This window comes from Panthera onca, chromosome A1, assembly GCF_046562875.1.
Source record: "Panthera onca isolate mPanOnc1 chromosome A1, mPanOnc1 haplotype 2, whole genome shotgun sequence".
Classification (NCBI taxonomy): Eukaryota; Metazoa; Chordata; class Mammalia; order Carnivora; family Felidae; genus Panthera; species Panthera onca.
Window position 1 is genome coordinate 63215227 of NC_138339.1, and position 14563 is coordinate 63229789.

General features: G+C 46.5%; 1 long non-coding RNA gene across 4 annotated transcripts in view; it reads left to right on the top strand.

Annotated features, from left to right (window-relative positions):
• The window catches only part of LOC132681022 (uncharacterized), a 253481-nt gene that overhangs the window by 106348 nt on the left and 132570 nt on the right, over positions 1-14563 (top strand). The window contains exon 1 of one of the 4 annotated variants that reach the window (XR_013555627.2): positions 3636-4991. The exons of the other annotated variants lie outside the window; for them this stretch is intronic. This is a non-coding gene — a long non-coding RNA (uncharacterized LOC132681022). Of the gene's footprint in view, positions 1-3635; positions 4992-14563 lie in introns of those variants that run through there. 4 annotated transcript variants of the gene reach the window in all.

A 14563-nucleotide genomic window follows, 5' to 3' on the forward strand; every position in this document is an offset into this window, starting at 1 on the left:
TAATGTATACCACAAGTGGCATATGCAATCAAATGCACCCAGGGGAAGGGCCTCCTTTCTAGAGATCAGTTTGATAAGGTGGGCTGTACCACAAACATGCAGGTACTGGGTCATAGGAAATGTGTTTTAGCTCTTTTGGCCCCCGGGGAGAGAAGGAGACCTGCATTCTCTCCCGACATGCCAGGCGAAACCAAACCCAGCTAAATAAAGGTCGCCAGCGCCCGTTGGGCATCCTGTGTTGGGACTCACATAAAAAGTTGTAGTGTCACCTCCTGGCCGCTAGAGGACTTCATCCTGTTTAAGCAGAGAAAGACTAGCTTGGGGGTGGGATGGGGGAGGTGGGGGGTGGGGTGGGGAGGGGTCTTTGTGCCCCGGGGCAGGATTGCTCATCTTTCCTTTCCGTAATTCTGCCAGGAGCCTTATGAGGGGATACTTCATGAGCTATAAAGCATCAGAGAGTATTTATGACAGAGAGCCATCCAGTGCTGACTTAATGAGGAGCACCCCTCCAGCCTGCTCCATATGAGTGAGACAGCTCTAGAGTTACGGTCTTAATTATTTTGAGTACAAATCCACCTCTTGAAACTTCCACCGGTTCGGTCCCTCTGAACATGAGGTTTGCCCAGTTTCTATATCACATTCGCTTCCAAGGTGCCCTCAGTGGAGAAGGCACAGTGAGGTGGCTTGTATGTAACCCACACTGCCATAGCACTTACTGTGGACTAGGCACTAAATGCCTTACAAATGTTACCTTGCTTAATCCTCAACAGCACCCTATGAGACAGGTGCTTTTATTAGCCCCAACTTACAGATGGGGAAACCGAAATACAGAACATTTAAAGAATTCACGGAGGGCCATGCAGCTCTTAGGTGGGAGGGCTGGGATTGAACCCAGACAGCGAAGCTTCTGAGCTCATACTTGTATCTAGCATGCTCTGCGTTGCTACCTCCCAGGAGAGGGGCCAGATAAACAATGACATGTTTTAAAAACATTTTAACCTTGTTGTTTTTCATTATAAGTACATACCAGGAAGTTTGGAAAATCAAAAGAGAAGAGAGATCACCCACAGTCTTACCACAGTCGCAGCCAGCAGTCTTGTGGTTTGGCTTTCATTTTTCATGTGCATATGTGTTTTTTCTTATCTCTGTGCATGCAGTTTGCATTCTGCTTAACGTTGTAACGTCCTAATGTTATTACATAATTTTCATAGCCGCTGTTTTAAATATTGCAAGAATGCGTGCATGCAGTGACGTAATTGAAGTTCAGAGGAGCTGATGGACAAGAATGTCCAAAGAAGGGAGGGGGACATACGAACTGTCAGGGCAAGGATACAGAATGCCTGCGGGACCTCTGTACCCCCATGAAGACAGCAAAGGCCACTGTGCTGACATGTCATATCAATGGCACTGAGCTAGGAGGCGGCAGCTGGCGAGCCAGTGCCTCATGGCATTTGGAGACTAAAAACAGCTCTGGGAGGTGACAACATGTGGTAAAAACTCCACGGGGGAGAAACAGGGCTTGTGTTGACTGTGGTGTCTTGTATCCTCATGTGGATTCAGGGAAGCCCTGAATTCCAGTTCTGGCTCCATTAGCTGTGTGACTTTGGATATATCAGTTTGCTTCTCTGGGTATTCGTTTTCTTCACTGTCTCATGGGAACAGTAACAGGCAAAAATGATAGTTGTCTCACTTAGGGATGCTTTTGGCTGCAAGTGACATCAAATCTGAATTACAACGGATCAAACAGGAAAGACTTTTCATTAGCTCACATAACACGAAGTTTTGGAGGTGAGTAGCCCAAGGCTAGCACAAGGGCTCACCAACGTCATGAGGGAACCCAGACTTTCTTTTCTGCAAAACACCATTCTTAGGGTGTTGTTTGTAGTTCTTGCTTTTGAGCACATTTTGATGACTGGATCCATGGTGGAGTAATATTGACCCTTCCTTATGGAAGTTCAGTTTCAGGCAGACACTTTGGTTCTACCTGACCTGTAGGAAGGCTCCTATCTTCCCAGGGGGTACCCGTATCAATCCTTGTATGGGAAAGGAAGCTTCTTTGTGAAGGAGCCCTCCAGCATGTGCTCAGAACTACTACCAAAACCATTGTCTTAGTTCTGCCCCAAGAGTTAGTATATACCAGTATGCGCACGCGCCACACACACACACACACACACACACACACACACACCATAAAACAAAACAGAAACTAAAACAAAAATAACTAGAAGTGTGTGAGACCAGTAATGGTCAAGTCATGTCTCCCTTGGATGTGGACTCTCCATCTTGGAGATCTGTGATGTAGGACATACTTCTCGTTTCAGAGATGGAAACAAAATGCTGTTGACCTGCAACACACAATCCCTGTGCTTTCGTTTGACAGTTGATTTGGTGGGGGGCGGGGATGGGTTTTAATTTCTAATAGATTTTTCTGTTAAAAATATTTTTTTGTAATAGAAATCTCATAAATATATGAGACAGTTACAATAGAAATATAATTTTTTTGTAATATAAATTTTGTAATATAAATAAATATAAAATTTCAAAGTCTACAAAGGAAAGTATGAAGTGAGAGAGAAGTTTCTGTTTCAGGAGTGTTTTGGGGTGAAATTTGTCCCCTTCCTCCAATTTATGTGTGGCATTCCTAACCCCTGGTAGCTCAGAATGTGATCTGACTTGGAGATAGGGTCTTAATAGAGGTAATTTATTTATTTTAATTTATTAAAAAATTTTCCTCGTTTATTTTTGAGAGAGAGAGAGAGAGAGCAAGCAGGGGAGGGGTAGAGAGAGAGGGAGACATAGAATCTGAAGCAGGCTCCAGGCTCTGAGCTGTCAACACAGAGCCCGACGCGGGGCTCGAACCTATAAACTGCGAGATCGTGACCTGAGCCAAAGTCGGACGCTTAACCGACTGAACTACCCAGGTGCCCCTTATAGAGGTAAGTTAAGTTAAAGTGAGGTCATTAGGGTGGGTGTTAATCCAATATGACTGGTATCCTTAAAAAAGGGAAATTTGGACACAGAGACACATAGACGGAAGACTGTAGAAGGAGGCAGAGAAGATCGCCATGTGCAAGTCAAGGAGAGACCTGAAACAGATCCTTCCCTCATGGCCGTGAGTGTGGCAAGGTTGCTGGAGGCTGAAGGCTACAGCAGGTGTCTGGGGTCCAGACAGGAGAGCAGCCCAAGACTCACCTCAGTTTTACTTGCTGCTTCTGTAACACTGCAGCCCATGCTTTGGACCTTCAGCGGAGAGCGGTTCCTGTCATGACCCAGGGCACTCAGCTCCTCTACGCTCTTAGCAGAGTTGTGGTTTTCCACTGGTCTGTGTGGCCTTCTGAATATCTGTCTCCCTCCCCAGGCTCTGCGACATTGCTCTTTGGTGTGGTTGGCACCTCGAACATCATCTTGCTCAAGTAGATTTTCAAGAACTACTCACCGAATGAGAGCATCTTCGTGAAGTGTGGATTATCAGACAAATGCATGAAGGAATCAATGCAAAGGTAAAGCAGGTCCCCAATGACTGAGGAGAGCCATCAGGTCAGATCATGTGAACTTCATGGAGGCCAAAGGTCTCGCAAGGCCCCAGTGCCTTGAACACCCTCCACACAGGTGGCCCTTGCCTTTTGCTACCTATCATTTGGCCCTTGCCTTTTGCTACCTTGGACCACTTGGAACTTGCGGTAACAACCAGCAGTGGCTTTCCACAGTTGTCCCCTGTCCTCCTGAATGGCACTGAACTGAGTATACCAGTGAGAGATTGAGTTCAGTGCACATTTTAGAAGCAAGGCAATTGGTTACAGTTTTTGGGCCTAGAGACACATAGAAGGCTAAGTGAGCACGTCTACCGAGGAAAGTAGGGTCAAGAGTTACCACGGCAAGAACATAAACTGGGAATCTGGAAACGTGGTCACTGGTCATGGGACTTGGGCAAGTTATTTAATAAGAATAAGAGAACAACAACCACAAGAGTTGCTGGAAATGGGCACTTACTATGTGCCTGGCATTGCATTTGGCATGTGTTATCCAGCTTCGCTCTTACAGCAACCCCGTGAGATAGACACTATGAATGTCTCCATTTTGCAGAGAAACAAGAAACGAAAAGCAAGAACAAAGCTCAGAGAAGCCAAGAGACACTCCACGGCCCTGTAGCTGGTGAGTGGCAGAGTCAGGTTTTCAATCTGTCCACCTCTTATTTCCTGACCACTACAGTGTCCCTCTGGGGACCTTTGTTTCTTCCTCTGAAAAGGGACGGGTAGCACTAATGACTTAGGAGATTCAAGCCCCGGTGACTTTGAAGCAGGAGATCTCTTAGAAGTTGGGCCATTTGTATCAAGTTAGTTAGGCACCAAGGATCATGGATCTTCAAAGTAAAATAAGCCCACCTCTGAAACATTAAAAACGAGACAGGAGTGGGGCACCTGGGTGGATCAGTCAGTTCAGCAACCGACTCCGGCTCAGGTCATGATCTCCCGGTTCGTGGGTTCGAGCCCCACGTCAGACTCTGTGCTGACAGCTCAGAGCCTGGAGCCTGCTTCGGATTCTGTGTCTTCCTCTCTCTCTGCCCCTTCCCCGCTCGTGCTCTGTCTCTGTCTCTCTAAAATAAAGAAACAAAAACACAGACAGGAGAAAGTTCCAGTGTTGGCCACTACGACAAGAGTAGCAGTTAAAAATCAAAACCACCATGAGATCCTGCCTTACGTGCAGCAGGATGGCTGCTATAAAGCAAAAACAAACAATGACAACCAGAAATAACAAGAGTGGACAAAGATGTGGAGAAATTGGAACTCTTGTACACTATTTGTGGGAATGTAAAATAGCGCAGCTTCTATGAAACACAGTATGACAATTTCTCAAAAAATTCAACATAGAACTACCACATGATCTGGCAGTTACACTTCTGGGTATGTATCGGACGGAACTGATGAAGAGATATTAGCACTCACTATTCCGAATAGCCGAGGTGTGGAAACAACCTAAACGTCCATCAGTAGGTGAGTAGATAAAGAAAATGTGGCGTATACATAAAATGGAATATTATTCAGCCTTAAAAAAAGATGGAAATTCTGCAACGTGTTACAACAAGGATGAACCTTGTGGACGTTACGCTAAATGAAATAAGCCAGAAATAAGACAAAATACTGTATGATTCCACTTATATGAAGTACCTAGGGTAGTCAAATTCAAGAGACAGAAAGTAGAAGGGTGCTTGCCAGCGGGTAGGGGAGGGAAGTTATTGTATTTAAAACGGGTGCAGGGACATCTGGGTGGCTCAGTCCATTGGGCGTCCGACTTCTGCTCAGGTCATGATCTCACGGCTCGTGAGTTCGAGCCCTGCGGCGGGCTCTGCACTGACAGCTCAGAGCCTGGAGCCTGCTTCGGATTCTGTCTCCCTCTCTCTCTGCCCCTTCCCACTCGTGCTCTGTTTCTCTCTCTCTCAAATATAAATAAACATTTAAAAAAATTAAAATGGGTGCAGAATTTCCGTTTTACAAGATGAAAATGCTAGATGCTTCACTAGAGCATCAGGAGCTTGACTCTGGGCGGGAGGGAGGTGAGTCTTGCGTTGGAGGCTCTCTGAATGAGCCCTTGGTTGGGCCAGTGGCCCAATCAGCTGTGACAGCTGAGCAGGAGAGCCCTCAAGGGCCAAGGCTGCTCTCATGCCTTATGTGAGCCCTGTGACATCTGCACTGCCCATATCATTTCAGGAACTTGAGGACTCCAAGTGGGGAGACCTGGCAGCTGGGTTGGGGGATGGCCGGAAGGGGAGAATGTTCTTCAGATGGCCCTCAATCAGCAGCCGATGGCATTTGGTCTGCTGCATGCATTTGTGGCATTGCTTTGGAATGCATTTCAGGCGAGAGGACCCTCTGCGACGAGATAGTTTCTTTTGTTTTGAAGGGGGCTGGTTTGATTTGCTTTGAACTCTCTTAAAGTTCAGAAATTCAACTTTGTCATGTTCCTGAATACCGAGGGAGGCAGGGAAATGAGGTGATGGTATGCTCAGATTATTTTTCCCCCAAGGAAAAGGAAAGGTTAACCACTTACTGAGAAAATAATAAACATATGCATAAACAAATAGACGCTATGCAATATTCCTGACCAAGAATGATGGACTTTGCCATTCTCAAGGGTTTGGAACCACTGGCCCAACAAAATGGCAGAGGCCAGCAACAGAAATTCCAATGCAGGAGCATGAAAATTCTCTGCCCTTTCTTAACATTGAACAGACCTCAATGATGCAAGGATGGAGAGGAGCAGTTGCACAGGGTGGCTGACAAACGGAGCGTCTTCAGTCGGGGAGGGAAAGAACTCAACTTCACTGGCTGAAGAAACGAGAAAGTTACGGACTCATACATCTGAGGTGTTCAGGATATATCAACTTAAGGCTCAGCTGGATCCAGGTGTTCACACAAAGGCTTTAGACATCTGTTTCTTTCCACCTTTTAGCCCTGGCTTCCCTCTGTGTTTGCTTCATTTTTGGGCCATCTGTTTGTGGTGACTCCAGCATCTCCGAGCCCAGATTTTACCAGAAAGAGCCCCTCCTCCCCAGTGGTTCCTGCAAAAGTCCTCTGCTTGGCTCTTTTGCATCTGGCCAGGGTCATATGTCCATCCCTGACCCACTCACTGTGGCCAGGGTAATGGAATAAGTGGATAGTATGAGCCCATGCCTAAAGCCAGAGAGCAGAGGGAGCCTTCCTAAGTCACGCTGATGGTGTGGGTGCGGTGATTCCCCAGAGGGAAGTCTGGGGGGCTAGTACCAGAGTGAGGGCAAGGGGAAGCGAGTCAGGCAACCACAGTTGTTGACCACGTGGGGCATGTGAGGCAGAAGCTGGTCCCATCCAGGATTCTGATTTATTTCCTTGGTCCATCATCATTGCCAAGTGCTGTGGGGTTATCGATGGAGTGGCTGCTCTTCTCTCTTCTGTCCCGCAAAGATGGCAGTCTGTTTTTTTTTTAAAAATGTTTATTTATTTATTTTTGAGAGAGAGAGAGAGAGAGAGAGAGAGAGAGAGAGAGAGAGAGATAGCGAGCAGGGGAGGAGCAGAGAGAGGAAGAGAGAGAAACCCAAGCGGGCTCCGCACTGACAGCATGGAGCCCAATGTAGGGCTCAATCTCATGGAACCCGTGATATCACGACCTGAGCTGAAATCAAGAATCAGGTGGATGGCAATCTATTTTTTAAAAATACAATATTTATTAGCCTTTTTCTCCAAGCTTTATCGAGATATAATTGACATAACATAGTGTAAGTTTTAGGTGTACTATGTAATGATTTGATATACCTACATATTGTGGAATGATTACCACCATAAGGTTAGCTAACACATCCATCACCTCACATAATTACCTTTTTGTGTGTGTGTGGTAAGAACTTTCAAGATCTACTCTCTTAGCAGATAGCCACCATGCTGTACATGACATCCTCAGAACTGATCCGTCTTATAACTGGAATTTATCTTCCTTTGACCAGCATCTCCCCATTTACCCCACTCCCACCTCCCGCCCTGATAACCAGCAGTCTGTTCTCTGTTTCTATGAGTTCAGGTTTTTTTTTTTAGATTCCACACACAAGTGAGGAATATAGTCCTTGTCTTTCTCCGTCTGACTTATTTCACTTAGCATAATGCCCTTGAGATTCATTCATTTTGCTTCAAATGACAAGGTTGCCTACTTTTTTTATGGCGGAATATATTCCATCACGCTCACACATGTGCTTGTGTGCGAACGCGCGCACACACACACACACACACACACACACACACACCCTTTTTTTTTTCCTTAATCTGCTCATCTGTCAACAGGCACTTAGGTTGTTTTCAGATTTTGGCTATTGTGAATAATGCTGCAGTTAACATGAGGGTACAGATATCTCTTCAAGGTATTGATTTCATTTCCTTTGGATATATACCCAGAAGTGGGATTGCTGGATCATATCCAGTAATAATTCTGTTTTTAAATTTTGGGGGAATCTTCATAACTGTTTTCTATAGTGGTTGTATCAATTTACATTCCCACCAACAGTGTACAAGGGTTCCCTTTTCTCCACATCCTCACCAATACCTGTTAACTCTTTCTCTCTCTCTCTCTCTTTGATAATAGCCATTCTAACAGGTGTCAGATGATATCTCATTGTGGTTTTGATTTGCATTTCCCTGATGGTCAGTAATGTTGAGTGCCTCTTCATATACCTGTTGGCCATTTGAATGTCTTCTTTGGAAAAATGTCTATTCCGGTCCTTTGGCTATTTTTAAACTGGATTATTAATAACTACTGAATTGTATGATTTCTTTATATACTTTGGATATTAACTCCTTGGCAGATATGTGGTTTCAAATATTTTCTCCAGTTCCATATATTGCCTTTCAGTTGTGTTGATTGTAGTCACCTCTTGATTTGGGGCAATAAGGAACCTTGTGGTCAGGATGCCAGTAATGGTGTTTTGGGGCAATGGCTGTTCTGTTTTGGGTTTTGCTGCACACAAACAACTCAAACATTTGTTTTCTTGCTCGTGAGCCTGGGGTTGCCCGAGTCTTGCTTGGGGTTGCCAGCTTGGCTCTAGGCTGCTAGTTGAGTCCCAGTCTCTTTGCACTAGGGGCTACTTGGGGCATGCCTTTCTCATGGTGGGTCACGAAAGTGTAAAGGGTTAAACCAAACTGTGCAAGTCCTTAAAGAGTTCCTCTTGTGTCACATCTACTAATATCCCTTTGGCCAAAGCAACACACATAGCCAAGCCCAGGGTCAGTGCGGTGGGGTGTGCTCTCTGTGTCCTCCTCCTCTGCACGGCCACATGGCGGGGGAAGGGGTGAAGAAATGGGAACAATTGTCCATCCTGCCGTGTGCTTCCTTCAAGAGAACTCATCTGTGTCAAGCTTCCTACCCAGAATTAGCTTCATGGCCCAACCAGACCTGTCTCCAATGGTGATGGTGATAAGGGGGTGGTTTTGCAAGAGTTTGAGTTTCCTCCTTGACGAGCAACCTTCTCAAGTATTTCTCAGGTACTTCTCTACTTAGTGTGTAACAGGATGGTTTTCACTCTTACTTTCCAGAGTCCCTTGCCGGATAGGTGATCAGGGTGAGGGGTGAGTTGGGTGCAGGGCTGGGAGAGGCCTGACCAGAGGGCTGCAGAGCATGGGGCTGAAGGTGAGCTGGGAGAATGAACAGCCAGGGGGCTAGTCTTGCTAAGGCACCTGTCTGGAGGAGTAGGCAGAACGAGATCGAGTCAGGGCAATTGGGCAGAACCCACAGGGACAGGCCAAAGCAAGAGGGTGCTGGACAGATTGGGGGATGGGGGCTCAAGAAAGTTCCCAAGCACAGGAATTCTCAGCCTGGTAGGGAAAGAAGTGTTAACATTTGAGATATGACCCACTTTTTCACCGAAGGAAGAAACAGTCGCTGAGCAGTTAGTTTCCTCTCTGATTCCTGCCTTGGGCAATTTCTTTAAACTACTTAAGAATATCAATATCCATAATCATTGTAAGAAGCTCACATACCATAAAAACACTTGCAAAGAAATCTAGTGTGATAGTTCTTCTTCATTTTTAGCTCCTGGAGAAGGCTGAATGTTTTACAAGATGAATGGCTACTATTGAAATTTTCTTTCCAGAGCTCTGAGTATTTTTCTTTATAATTAACTTCAGTATTGCTGAAGTTGGTTTGTTACATTTGAGTAATGGAGGCACACAGTAGCAGCTGCAATTGCAGAAAAAAGGCACAGTTACTGTAAATGGGTATTTCTGTTGTGATGGAGCTGTTCTGCTTAGTTCTGTTACATATGGGGAGTCTGGGGGGCAGGGGGCAGAGGCAGAGCAGGTGGAGGGAAGGAGGAGAGGGCTCTTGGAGGGCAGAGAGCGAGTTTCTCCTGCAGAGAATGTGGGGCCTTCTGCACAGCTGGGCATCCACAGATGGCAGGGATCACATTTCCGGATCTGGTGTGAGTAAAGGAGGAACAGAAAGCCTCTACTTTTCTGTACAGCTGGAGGCTGATATTAGTACCAGATGGGAGAGAACTAAGTACATGCTTTCTCTCTTGAGGGTAACCCAGTATAGTAACTACCATTATTAGCCCCATTTCACAGATGAGAAAACCGGGGGTGAAGGTGGTGAAATAACCTGCTCAGGGTTATATATCCATCCAGTCAGTGGTAGAGCAGGAATCCAAACCCAGGCCCCACTAAAGCTCATGGTGATTTGTCCAGTATAAGCCTTCAGTATGGCATGGCTGTGAAAGCCACAAGTCTGGCTTAGCCAGTGTTTCTGGATGCCCAGTGTACTGACACAGGCAGAGTGGTTCCCCTGCATAGTTTAGCACCCCAAGGGCTGAGTGCTGGAGAGGGCAGCCAGATCACAAGAGGCCCAGGGATCCTCCTGTGGAGAATCTGCCGAAGGGATTGGATTTTCCACCGAAAAAGAAGAACCATAGAGTGGACGTGGTGATTATTTTTCCAACAATCACCATACCCTTCTCCAATGTGGAAAACCAGCAGTGGTGGGGGTGGGGGGAGTGGAAAGGGTGGGGGGGAGTGTGAGGTGGGCGTGGTTTGGTAGATTGATCCACAATCTTTGGATGGACCCTGCTGGTCCATAGCTAAGCCAGTCAGGGAAGTCCCATCCCCCTGGCCTCTGTGATTGGTTCATAGATGGAAGATCTAAGACATTTCAGGCCAATGAGATGCAAGGAAGGGTTTGGTAGGGGCTTCGGGGAAAGTAAGTCTATGCTTGGTTGAGGAGGGTTCAGGAAAGGGCCATCTCTCTGTCTACCCCTCCCCGCAACAGCGAGGGAGAAAGCAGGTAGCCTTGCTGACTGTTGGCTGCCAGCCTGTAACCACAAGGGCATTCAGTCCTGGGAGATGGCAGAGTCCCTGGATCGATTCCCTCCCCGCTACCAAGCTCACCCCAACTCGGGGCTGCCTCTCGGGCAAGTCTATAAACTTCCTTATTGTTTAATCCTCATTGAGCTGTCTTTTCTTTTTCTTGACACTATAGCATTTTAGCTGATAGCCTGAGCTACAAGAGGAAGATCAGCTTTATTTCTTTGTTCCCAGGAGAGCAGATTAGAATTATGGGGATCTAGGTATCTGTCTCAGTGGAAAGAGCTGCCTTGAGAAGCATCCAAGCTAAGCCTGGGGCATCTTCAGGAGATTTCTAAGAGGAAGGAGAGACATAGCTGCTGGCGTGCTCGCTGCCATCAAAGTGGGGACTCCTGCAGCACTTGAGAGTGGGAGTGGGGCTCGGAGGCAGGGGGCTGATGCTGAATGCCCCTCGCTGCTGCAGAACAACTGCTCCAGGGGAACCGAAGGCATTCGGGTAGTTTTTCCTGCACCATCTTCAAAAGAGAGCAGGATTTTAAAAATCATTTCCCCCCAAACTCCCATGTATTAAGAAGGTGAGTCAAAGCGGTACAAATGTGATGTGTATTATAGCTAACATATCAGCTGTAGGTCAAGTTGGTGGTGCAGTGGCATTGTATTTTTTAGTTGTTTTTTGTAGGCTTTAGAGTAAAATGCGACTTTTCGTATAATTGGTTTGATCGATGAAGCAATGCCCATCATATGGGGCCGGCCATGTAAATTCTTACGGTGGCCAACTATTGTAAAGGTTTAGAGTTGTGATATCTTTGTTTTCCTGGCATGTTGAGTCATATTTATGATTTAATCATCATGAGGTCCACAGTTAGGAATGCTGCCACGGCAATATTGTTTTTGTGGGGAAGAGGGAAGCCAATCCATTTTAGTCATTGTGCTGATTTATAAACACATTGCCTGTTTCAGGTTCCTTTCACAATCCCTTCTGGATCTGTCATCTGTGGATTTATTTGAATATTTAGAAAGCATTGACGGTTTCCGGTGTGTACCCCCCACTTGCTGTGAGAAGCCAGGCTTTCTTTTATTTATCTGAAACTTGTGTTTTCTGAGATGCCAGGGTCCTCACCGTCGCCCCTTTGGATTACTCTCCTAGGGCATGACAAGCATAATGTGACAAGTGGCAGTGGCCTTTGTCATTTTCACCTAAAGCCACCTTAACATTGTTTTGCGTAAGTGGCTTATTTACTCTTGCCCGCTGGGTCTCCATGCAAGTTAACTGGTGTCAGTGGATTTTGCTAAATGAAGATGGAATTAGGGAGAGACCACGGAATATATTGGTGCTACTTTGGCAGCCTTTTATATGGTGAAACGAGGGAGAAGCTGGCTCCGGGCTGCCTTGCCCAGTATGTGACTTTATGCAGGAACATGAAGCGAAAGAAAGGCTATACTGCAGGCAGCGTGTTCTGGGTCGCTACTGAGTCAAGAAAGACTCAGTGTAGACAGGGGGGATCCTTATTTGAGTTCATAGAAGCAGCCCTTTAATTCCCAGATAGAATGGGTATTCCTCAAGTATCAGGCTGCTGTGCTTGTTTTCTGACCTGGAAGATGGGCACAGGGCAGGAAGAGTCAGGCAGGTTCTCAAATGTCTGGGATAATAGACATCATTTTGTGAAATTGTCTCTGCTTCATGTAGAATAGCTTTTTGAGCTCACCCCCTCCACCCCGAATCTCTTGCTGGCTGCCCCGAAGCAAGCATGTTGCACCCCTTTCCTAGTCCAGACCTGCAGATGGATGTCTGAGGTCTCTTCTTCTTGCCCAGTGCTAGAGGGAGACCACACAATCTGCTTAAGGTTTGCCCAAGGGTCTGGGCCCAGTATGTGGCCCATCAGCCCCAACGCTCTGCATGCCCAGCTCCACAGTGAACCACCGTTCCTGTTATACAACTTAGGGAAATGAGACTGTCAACAACTTGAAAGCCTGTCCCTGGCCAAGGCACTTGCTAGACGAGATCTAGAGGAATTCGGGACTTCAGCAGCATACCCCAGTTCCTGCTTTTGCTCTCCAGCCAAGAGGAGCTATTCTGTGTGCATTTTTGTGCATGCTTATCTTTGTCTCTGACTTTTTGGTAGCAGTTGCTGGTCCTTATCGAGGGCTGACGTTGACCATGCATTCACTCCCTGTAAAGCTCCCAACCACCTTACAGGGTCTGTGTCATTCCTCCCATTGGATGGATGAAGGAACTCCTGCTCCCAGGAAGGAGGCACCTTGCGTGGAGCTACACTGCTTCAGGGTGGCAGAAGTGGGATTTACAATGCTCAAGTGCCACTGTCTACTGATTGGCTTATATGAAATTGGAGGAGCACTTTCAAAAAGATTGGAAGAAGTAGGAATGCATTTGCGTTAAGTACCTTGCCTATACCAGCTGGCTCGGCTTTTTGCTTCTCCAGGTTTTGATGCTTTCATCAAGGCAAGAGACATGCTTTGTTCTCTGTCCCAGGAAGGCTTCCTTGGCAGAGCCGGGAGCAATGGGCTTTGAGGACCCAGGGAAGGGGTGCATGACCCAGAGGGTTATTGACCCTTGTTTAGTGAAGAGGCTTGGGGCTGAGACTGAGGAACCAAGGGTTGTCTACATTGTCTCAGGAAGGGGTGAACTTGATTCCGTTGCTTCTTTGGGTGTGAGAAAAAACCTTGGTGACCTTCCTTTTTTCTGCCTGCCTCTTCCCTTCTTCTTACTACCCTTGTGTATATTGCCCTGTCTCACTTGACCACAATTTCTCCCATGGTGTTAGTGATCATTTTTATTTCTCTTCTCTCTCTTTTAAAAATGTTTATTTGTGTGTGTGTGTGTGTGTGTGTGTGTGTGTGTGAGAGAGAGAGAGAGAGAGAGAGAGAGAGAGAGAGAGAACAAGTGGGGGAGGCACAGAGAGAGAGGGAGACACAGAATCCGGAGCAGGCTCCAGGCTTTGAGCTGTCAGCATAGAGCCTGACATGGGACTCAAACCCACGAACCATGAGATCATGACCTGAGCCAAAGTTGGACGTTCGACCGGCTGAGCCATGCAGGCACCCCTATTTCTTCTGTAAATGATCAGTTTGTGGCTCCCAGCACCAATCCTAAGCCTACATCCATGACAAAGAAAAGTCTTTCTAGTTGAAAGGCTGTATCCACTTTCTGTCTCTGGTCTCCTTTTTGGCCAGAAGATAGGCATTCTGGGAAAAAAAAAATGCCCTCCTAAGACCTTTTCCTGCCTCTCCTGCTGGCATTTCTGGGTTTTCTCTCCTCACATCTTTTTCATTAGTAGCAGTTTCTCTGTTCCTTGACTCTCCAGGAATCTTGTTGTGCCAAGGAATCTTGTTGGCTACTTAACAAGATTCTGCCCATGCTTGAAAGCCTGTCTCAAATGCTGCTGCCTCCGTGAGGTGCACCCTGATTCATCCCCAACTGGATATATTCTCTCCATTCTTTATTTTTATTTATTTTTTTTTAAATTTTTTTTTTTAATGTTTATTTATTTTTGGGACAGAGAGAGACAGAGCATGAACGGGGGAGGGGCAGAGAGAGAGGGAGGCACAGAATCAGAAGCAGGCTTCCAGGCTCTGAGCCATCAGCCCAGAGCCCAACGCGGGGCTCGAACTCGCGGACCGTGAGATTGTGACCTGAGCTGAAGTCGGATGCTTAACCGACTGAGCCACCCAGGCGCCCCTCTCTCCGTTCTTTAAATCCTCAGCATTGATACTCCATCTTTAATCACTGTTTTTTT